The 10,000-nt window shown below is 42.1% G+C and overlaps 1 pseudogene across 1 annotated transcript in view; it reads left to right on the top strand.

The window, feature by feature from the left end:
- The first annotated feature begins 9,763 nt into the window (after positions 1-9,763).
- The window catches only part of LOC308173951 (serine/threonine-protein kinase MARK1-like), a 33,798-nt pseudogene continuing 33,561 nt past the window's right edge, over positions 9,764-10,000 (top strand). Inside the window, exon 1 of the transcript in view lies at positions 9,764-9,814. The product of the transcript in view is annotated as a serine/threonine-protein kinase MARK1-like (transcript). The remainder of the gene's footprint in view (positions 9,815-10,000) is intronic.

Below are 10,000 nucleotides of genomic sequence, written 5' to 3'. Positions count from 1 at the left end.
GACACTTGGCTAAATAACTGGGTGAGGGACACAGGGATAAAGAAATAACAAACTGTACATTTAATACAACTGGAGTACGTAGTACACAAGCATAAATACAAATAAATATGTCAATACAAATAAATATATAAATATGTCAGATATCCTAACTATGGTACCAGGTTGGAGCTCTTGGATGGTGACACGATGAGGGGAGAGTCCAGTGATGTGGAATGATGGAGGGGATATGGGGGATAACCACGACGTTGATGGGGGAACTGTCCTGGGATGATCGACGGGAGATGCAGGGGGGGGGGCACGCACACAGCTACCCGGAACGCAGGACGGTGGAGGCGGGTGTATCTCGCCCACTGTCCCTGGCAATCGGCTATGGAGCTATTTTAGTGCCATCAGAAATTGAATTGTATTTGACAGATTGAATTGAATATGAGCACAAATTGAATTGTATTTCACAGATCTGAATTGTATTTGACAGATTGAATTGAATCTGAGCACAAACTGAATTGTATTCGACAGATTGAATTGTATTCAATTCAGTTTTCATTATTTTCATTCAGTTTTCAAATTCAGTTTCTCTAAATACAATTCGTTTTTTCTCAAAATACAATTCAGTTCTCTAAATACAATTCAGTTTTACTCAAAATACAATTCAGTTCTCAAAATACAATTCAGTTTTTCTCAAAATACGAGTTCAGTTTTAGAGGCACTCATCCGGGGACTCTGGGCTAGGTAGAATAATAGAGCACCGATTCTAATCCCTCCCATCCGAATTCATAAGAGCAAAGCATCCGGGTACTTTGCTCTCCCCTCATGTCCACGCCCCTTTTTGGGTGATCAGGGTATATACAGGAATCTTGAGGTTAATTTCAATACCTTTCTAAGACTTTTTAAAGACCTTGTCAATATTTTTCCAGACCTCACCGCCAGTGGTGTGTCCAGACCTTTTTCACTGGGGTGGCCCAGGTGGGGCACCTTGTTATGCATGGGTGGCACAATTTTGAGAATTTAACACTTCATTCCCTGCATTCTGGTGAATTTGTACACACCATTTTGTGCTTTTTATTACCATTTCTGTCTCCACTCCCCATTGTATACTTTAATTGGGCTACTAAGGTCAATAAGGTCATGTTCTTACATGAAAATCTGAATCATGACCCAGAGCAAGCGGATGAGTTTGCAACATTGTTGCATTAATTATTTCTGATTTGCGTTCTCACAGCCCTTTATGTAAACAAAGTAACATAGGCAATTGAAGCAACAGACGTGGTAGTTGATTGGTCAGGAAAATAGAAAACTGCCCGTTCGTCCCGCTCTTATCCAGATCAACACGCATGCGCTGTTGTTTTCCTATGGACAGCCTCGATGCGTCGTTTCTAACCGGAGCGAAACCACCCTTTTCAAGCGCCGGAGCATGTGTTGGTTGTTTGCTCCGGGAGTGACTTCGAATGTGCGTTCTCACAGCTCCAAACAACGCAGAGCAAAGCGAATTTTATCCTAAACTCTGATTCCAAGTGAAGCAAATGTTCTAGTGAGAACACACCCTAAAAGTACAATCCCTGTTTAAAAGTCCCAGTGCTACCAATCACAACACAAGAGTGGCTCCATACAAATGTAATATTAAACTCAGATGTTTTTTATTCTTTAAACAAACCAGCACATTTTGTACACTATAACATGCAGGCACTCCAATTGTAACACAAAACAAAACAAAAAACACTGTACAGGTACAAGGAAAAACAATAATTCTTAAACATATGTTACATTAACATAAAAAAACTAGCTGCCTCTCCTTTCTTTTTCTTACAATTTTGTCTAATTGCTTCTCTTAACTGTAAAGTTTAACGTTTCCTGTACAATTTACTCTACTGTGGGGGAAAAAATGCCAAATGTTCCTCAGGACAGGAGTCCCAGGTGAGCCTCTCCTGATAGAAGGATATGACCACCTGAGGACAGCGAGTGTTTGCCTCACGGGCCGGAACCAGATCAGCCTCGTCTGAGCTCTTCGTGTAGAGCAGAGGGAGAAAAAGAATAGCTCAGGACTCATACTAATTATAGACCTTAAGTAGCAAGTTTGATAAACTTCCATCATGTCAGTCATGCTCTCATTTCCATGGCAACCCAAAGCTTACAAACTAGCAAGGACAGAAGCGTATTTATTTAAGACATTTCTGAAAATGTCCCTAATAAAAAGGCAGATTCACATATAGTCTAGCAGCAAGTCCTCAAAAAAGGCTTTAGTTTTCGAGATACCCCTACCCGAGGTAGAGCAAATGACAACAATGCTTTTTCTTATCTTTAGGGTCTCCCATTAATGAAATTGATTGTTGTCAAATTTTATTTTTGGGGAAAAGATGTTTTTTTTGGTTGTTCTTTAGAGCTACCCCAATCCCTGAAAAAGAGCCAAATTAGACCAGGCCGAATATGGGGAAGGTGACAAAAAAGCCCATAACTTGAGAATGATCACTCCTTTCCTCTTCAGATTTGCTGAGGTATGAACCAGGTGGTTGTCCTACATCACCAAATAGTCAGACAACTATTTACCTAAATAAATACTGAATTATAGTCCTGTAAACTTAACTTTAGTTTAGACGGAAATTGTACTTTTTGGTGACAGGAACATAGGACTCCATCACTTTTCTCTCATTTATCAGAAAAACAGAAATCCCTGAAAAATATATCATTACTGAATTGTCTAGGGTGCTATTGAACAATAACCAGTAGTTGTATGGAAATATCTCATACAGTTCTATTGCAAATTAGATTTCTTTAGACATAGGCCTACCTCTTCTCTGATACAGTCAAATTCCGAATGGGGGATAAGTGGCATAATAGCCTATAAGTTAAGAATGCTCACTCTGATGGTCAGTGCTTTACACTTTGAGCTAGTTCTTAAGAGAGAAGTGTTATTTAAAGATCTTAACCATTCTCTCAGACATATAGAGCCAACTCCCTCATTCATAGAACTAGACAAAACTATTATTTGCATAGTGCACAGCCAAGCCATTTACCAGCCTCAAAACTTAAAACCAACGAACAACTAGCAAACATCTCTTCAATTAAATCTTCTACCGGTACTTTCTGCACTGATCCAGCAGAGGTTAACAATAACTTCTGGGCATTCACCTGGGCAAGTCACCAGGGTTAGACGGTTTACCACCTGAATTTGATCTGGCCTTTTGGCCCCAAGTTGTCCCTCTTCTGTTGGGAATCATTCATTCTGCAATGAAAAATGGCTCCTTCTCTAAAAACAACAATATAGCTATAATTTCTTTGCTCTTGAAAAGGGGGAAGGACTCTACTGACTTCTGAATTGATCCTTTGTCAATTTTAAATACAGATACTAAACTGTATGCCAAAGTTCTAGCCTCACGACCGGAACCATTTATGTCTACTTTATTATATGAAGACCAAACAGGCTTCATTAAAAGTCGCTTTGCCTCAGACAATGTTCGCCGCCTTCTCCATATCACTCTTTGAATACTAATGACTCATCAAATGCTATTCTCTCACTTGATGCTGAGAAAGCCTTTGATCGTCTCAGAGTGACACTTTTTATGGGCGGTTGTACGCTATATGGGCTTTGGAGATCATTATGTAGCTATGATAAAATTACTATTCCAACCAGACAGCAATGGTTCTGACAGGGAACACATGCTCTAAACAATTCCCAGTATCCCGCAGCTCGTGCCAGGGTTGCCCTCTCTCTCCTCTGCTGTTTGCCCTACGTCTTGAACCTGTGGCCCAGGCCGTTCGCCAGTCAGTCACCCATTATCCTATTACGGTCCACAACACCAAACATCACATATCTCTGTATGCTGATGATATCATTCTTTTTATTCAGAATATCCTGCAGTCGCTTCCCCACCTTCTAAATATCTTTTAATAATTTGAGCCAAATTTCGGGTTACAAAATTAACTGGGGAAAATCAGCACTATTGCCACTGAATGCCTCAGCTAGACAGTAAGGGTGTGTTCTCGCTAGAACATTTGCTTCGCTTGGAATCAGAGTTTTGGATATAATTTGCTTTGCTCTGCGTCGTTTGGAGCAGTGAGAACGTGCATTCGAAGTCACTCCCAGAGCAAACAACCGACGCATGCTCCGCCTGAAAAGGGTGGTTTCACTCCGATAAGAAACGAAGCATTCATCACTTCGCTTTTGGTGAGAACGCTGCTCGAGGCTGTTCATAGGAAAACAACAGCGCATGCGTGTTGATCTGGATAAGAGCGGGACAAACAGGCAGATCTGCCTAGCAAGCCGAGTAATTTGCAGGTGGTGAAGATCTATTTCCCGCTCATGCTCGTATTGATCTTGATTTGCCATTGGCACCAAAAACCAAAAAGAAGCGCCAGTAGGGCGAACGCCATACGTTGTTGTGGGTCCATCATTCGTGTCTCTGTTGAATTCCCTCTGAATTCTTCTGACCAATCAACTACCACGTCTGTTGCTTCGATTGCATGCTTTGATTGCTTCGATGACGTATGTTACTTCATTTACATAAAGGGCTGTGAGAACCAGTGTTGCCACAGTTACTTTGAAAAAGTATTCTGATTACTGATTACTGATTACTCCTTTAAAAAGTAATCTAGTTACTTTACTGATTACTTGATTTTAAAAGTAACTAAGTTAGATTACTAGTTACTTTTTTAGTTACTATTGGCAGCTGCCTAGGCACCCGACCCCCCCCCCCCCCCCCCCCCCCCCGCAACATAAAAATGAAAACTGGTTTTGCCAAAACTCACTTTATTTTAACAGTAACTTAAATTACATAATTAAACTTTAAACAATAACTTAAAACAACAAAATAAAGAGTCTTTCTTTGCCTCACCCAACATAAATACAGTGTTTACACTGTGCAATCAGCGTGGTGATACACGTGAGCGATTCTGCTGCAATCTCGCGATAGTCGAGAGCCGTTTTTTGCGGGCATGGCCTTCCATAGTAACCTCGTGTTGAAAACGTGAGCACTGAGGTCACTCCCCAAGACACGAGAAAAGCGAACAAATGTTTGTTTACTATCGAACATTACAAAGAAATACTGCATTTAGCCTAAGTTATGAGGTAGTAACGCAATAGTAACGCACAGTCACTTGAATAAGTAACTTTAATCCGATTACTGACTGAAATAGTATCGCGTTAGAATACTAGTTACTGAGAAAAGTATTCCGATTAAAGTAACGCGTTACTTAGTGCCGCGTTACCGGCATCACTGGTGAGAACGCAAAACAGAGAAATTATTTATGCAACAATGTTGCAATCTCATCCACTTCCTCCGGGTCATGATTCAGATTTTTATGTGAGAACATGACTTTAGATATCCCACTAAACATCCCAGTGGTCCAGAATATTCTATATTTAGGTATCTCTATCTACCCCTCGATTTCAAACACAGTATCAATTAATTATAAGAATGTGCTGAAGGAGGTAGAATCCGATCTACAAAGGTGGAAAACTTCACCCCTCTCATTTCACTCTCGTATCTCAGTTATTAAAATGATTTTCAGTTCCATGATCTCTCTAGCTCTACCAAGTGGTTATTGGAAGAAACTACACTCTATTTCAATCTATTTATATGGGGGGGGACTCAAATTCTCTGTAGACTCAAATTCTCAACCCTCCAGAGGCAAAAAAGTGAAGGGGGATTGGGGCTACCAAACTTCTACTGTCCATCCCCATAGGTTACAATATGTAATATTCTAATATTTCTATTAAACAGTCCATATTGAAATGTGCCTCCATCATCACTGAATTAATCTCAGTTTCGCGTTGCGCAGAAAGGTTCTGCAAAATTTCAACCGACTGGTACCTCCATCGCCTATATTTCAAAATTTAATTCTCCAGTTAGGAGGGCGTCCAGTATCCTTTCCCCAGTGGAGTAACATACACTTTCAGATTTGTTTGGGGCTGAGGGTCTCCACTCATTCCAAAACAGAGAAACTTTAATTTACCAGGTACCTCCTTTTTTTTCTTCTATCTTCAGTTACGTACAGCCATGCACACATATGGGGGTACCCTGGAATAGCTCACTAGGCATGCATCCATTTCACATAGCACTCACCAGACCTAGGGGTCAGGTCTCAGCTCTTAACTCAACATCCTGGTAAAGGCTTCTTTAAAACCATTACATATTGACAGAGTATGGAAAGAGACTTTATCTCCCTGTCAGTCCAGTATCCTTTCCCCAGGCTCCCTGTCAGTTATAGAATAGACTTTAAGATCATTTTACTAGTCTATAAATCACTCCATTGTGACGCGCCCAAATACATGGTGGACATGCTCATAAGATACACACCAGCTAGACCCCTAAGGTCTAGTGGCACGGAACTTCTAATAGTGCCAGAGGCTAGGACTAAGAGATTTGGAGGATCAGCTTTTAGCATATATGCTCCTAGATTGTGGAACACCCTACCTGAGGGCCTGAGGTTGTCTAAAACTAAACTAGGATCACTATGCTATTACACCATACTCGTGCTTTGAGATCTTGTGTTGACAGGAAAAAGGACCCGGGTGCTGATGAGGCACTGTCAGCTCCCAGTAGCACCTAGAGCAGTACCAGAACCGGTACCAGGATGTACCTGGACCACCATCAGGTTGTATTGCTGTCATCTTTATTGTGTTGTTGCATCATAACTGCGCTTGAGATTCTCTTTTGGCAGGACCTGTGCCCATGCTGGATGCAGAATGATGCAGATATAACACTAAATGTATGGACAGTGTGTACGCCGATAATATGCAAGGAACTTTTCCTGGATACATGGTGTACAGGTTTTCCGCCCTTGCTTGCTTGCTTTGCGCCGGTGGTCCTTGGGCCTCCCCTTGGGGGCCCCCCGGCTGCCCCATGTGCCTGGTCTATTCCGCCGCCGGGGCACCTGCTTGGCCGTCCTTGTGCAGGGCCTTTATGGTCTGTGCTTGCTTGGCTGGGCCAGGTGTGCTGGTGGTGGAGCGGGCTGGGTGTGTGGGGCGGCGGGGGCTCCACGAGGGGGGGGGGTGTGGGGGTCCACCGCTGGGTGCTGGTAGGCAAACTGGTTAGTAGTCGCTCTATGTGTAGAGGGCTGCAAGGGAATTTTCCTGGCTACATAGTGTACAGGTTTTTACTTTTGCCTGCTTGCGGCTCTGTCAGTATGTGAGGCGCATTGAGTTGCATCTTGTAAGAAATGCGCTATACAAATATTATTTGATTTGATTTATCACACAACAGTTTAAATTGGCAATTAATTTGGCAAAATATATTGCTTTCCTCCAGAAATCCCAACCACCAGGTCATCCGTGATTGGGCGGGTGGGTTGGAGGTATGTGGCGGGAGGGACATTTGTGGGAGGAGGGGGAGGTGGGGGACTGTTGGGGCAAAGCGAGATTGGCAAGGGGCCCCTCCCCTTGGGGTGGAAGGTTTATGGGAATTTTGTATTTGTACTGGATTTTTATCATTCTATTTCTCTTTTGTTTCAGTATGTTACCAATCTCTTGTATTATTCCCAGAAATAATAATGAAAAATACAGCAAGAGGAGCATAGTAAGAAAATAAAAATTACAGGAAGTAAATAGATAAAACATATAATAAGACAATAGTTAATGGATTAAAGACATTGATAGAAGTGTTTGTGTTTAATCATAACATGCAAACATTAGCTTGGATTTAAATATTTTTTAGGGTTTGGGCCTGTGTTATTTCTTCAGGGAGTTTGTTCCAGGTGCATGCGGCAGCGTGACTGAAAGCTGCTGCACCGTGTTTTGTTTTCCTATAGACCTCCTTGGTGGTAGTATTCTATTAGTAAAGGAGCTTCTTCTCTGCTCTGCCACAGTGTCATGTAGGGGATGGGAGGGTTCGTCCATGATGGCCAGGGGGGTCAACGTCGCTAAAGGACAATCCAGGCTCATTTTGATAATCCTCAGGTAGATAGATAGATAGATAGAGAGAGAGAGAGAGAGAGAGAGAGAGAGAGAGAGAGAGAGAGAGAGAGAGAGAGAGAGAGAGAGAGAGAGAGAGAGAGAGAGATAGATAGATAGATAGATAGATAATGTAGAGGTTTACATTTTATTTTATTCCGGTTTCAGTTAAACTTTTAAACAGCACCAGATGAATGTTGGATAGATTTTACTTATCGTTTTACTTCTACTCTTGTCTGAATCAGGGCTGCCTTCTGTCTGTGTTTTAACATGTATTGTCTGTTGTTCTTTTTTTTGCTGCAGTGTGGTGTAAGCCCAAAACACATTTCCCAGTCATGGGACAATAAAGTGACTTTTGACTTTGACTTTTTGACTTGTGACAATAACGCATTGTACAACGATCAATCTCTCCGCACCAGAATCTCCTCACTCCTCGTGCCCGGGTACCGGTTTATACAATGACAGACTCAAAATGCTGACCCATTATTGATTCTCAATGTCATATTTGGCTAAATGGTGTCGCTGATCTCCGAAGTGTCACAACGTGAATCAACAATATATTGTATATATTTGTATATGTATTTACTTGTTTAAATCTTATAGTCATTTGTATATCATTTTGTTATTTTGTTTATCTTTGTTCTATGCCCCTTGGATTGTATGGTTTATTCTTGTTTTATTATGTAGTTTATATTATTACTATTGTGTGTTTCATTGATTACTATTGTTCTATTTTTGTTTTTATGCTGTGTAGATATGTTAAAGCACTTTGAGCTGCTACGTTTGCAGGAAGAGTGCTATACAGATAACGGTTATTATTATATAACAACTATTACAACTGTGTTCGTAAATTCGCTCTGGAAATCCGATCAGCACTCATGGAATGCCTCTTGTCCAATCAAATAACTCGGTCGTTTTATGACGTTGAAACCAGTGTGCGCTCCGGCGATCTCACAGCGATGACCAGGGCTGTACCATGATGCATTTCCACTCTAGTTGTTCTTCGTCTAGATGGCGCAGTTACATTATTTTGATAATAATAACCTTTATTTGTATAATAAAATAATATAAGAATAACTATAAGATTTAATCAAGTAAATACATATACAAATATATACAATATATACAAATATATAGATTCATCAACTAACATAAAAAAATATTTTATTACTACTACAACTACTCCTGTTATATATTATTTAGGCATTTAATGTCTATATGCGAAACTTACAGTGGCTTTGGAAAGTGTTCAGACCCCTTCACTATATATATGTCTACACCTGTATATGGTATACAGGAATAAAAAATAAATAAAAAAGAGCATAGACAGGTGTAGACGTATGTATGTATTATTATGTAATATACATATATACATATATATTCGATGCCTATGTATTATATATGAGTGAATATGAGTGGTTTATTATCATCGGGCGGACTGCCTCCCCTTATGATGATGCGATGCCCCCCCCCCCCCTGGTAGGGGAGGTCCTCCTCCCTCTCAGCTGTCCTCCCTGTCTCTCTGCCTCGCTGCTGCTGCCGGCTCATCTCCTCCTCCGTCTATCCCTCTCTCTCTCTCTCGCTCTCTCTCTCGCTCTCTCTCTCTCCCTCTCCCTCTCTCTCTCTCTCTCTCTCTCTCTCTCCTTCCACATCTCTGCGGCCAACAGCACCTGGCGACCACCGGCCTGATCCGACCGACCGGGGCTCCGGGAGCAGCATGCAGGGGTGAAGCCAGGAGACGGGCTACCAGAGATGCGGAGGTAGGGACCCCCGTCCCCCCGCCGGCCACCCCTCCATCGGATCGTCCTCCGCCCCCCCCGTCCCCCCGTCACTGCGCTGCCCAGCCTGCTGCACCGCTCGGCGGCCTGGAAGAAGCACAAGATGTCGACCAGGACACCATTGCCCACCGTGAACGAGCGGGACACAGAGAATGTGAGTGTGTAATACTGTCAGGCTTACAGATCAGGGTTAGGTCATAGTCCCGTTATGTGACGGTGGGTGAGAATGTGTTCTTATTATAAGGAGAGATGAAGGATGCGTCTGCAGGATGATTGGGCCAATGGACAACCTCTGTTAGTCTGTTAGATGAGGCAGATGAGTGGCCGTAAAGGGAAGGTT

The sequence above is a fragment of the Nansenia antarctica genome, assembly GCF_963989245.1.
Source record: "Nansenia antarctica genome assembly, chromosome: 19".
Classification (NCBI taxonomy): Eukaryota; Metazoa; Chordata; class Actinopteri; order Argentiniformes; family Microstomatidae; genus Nansenia; species Nansenia antarctica.
The sequence above is the reverse complement of the archived record's forward strand: the minus strand, read 5'-3'. Positions and strand labels throughout refer to the sequence as shown.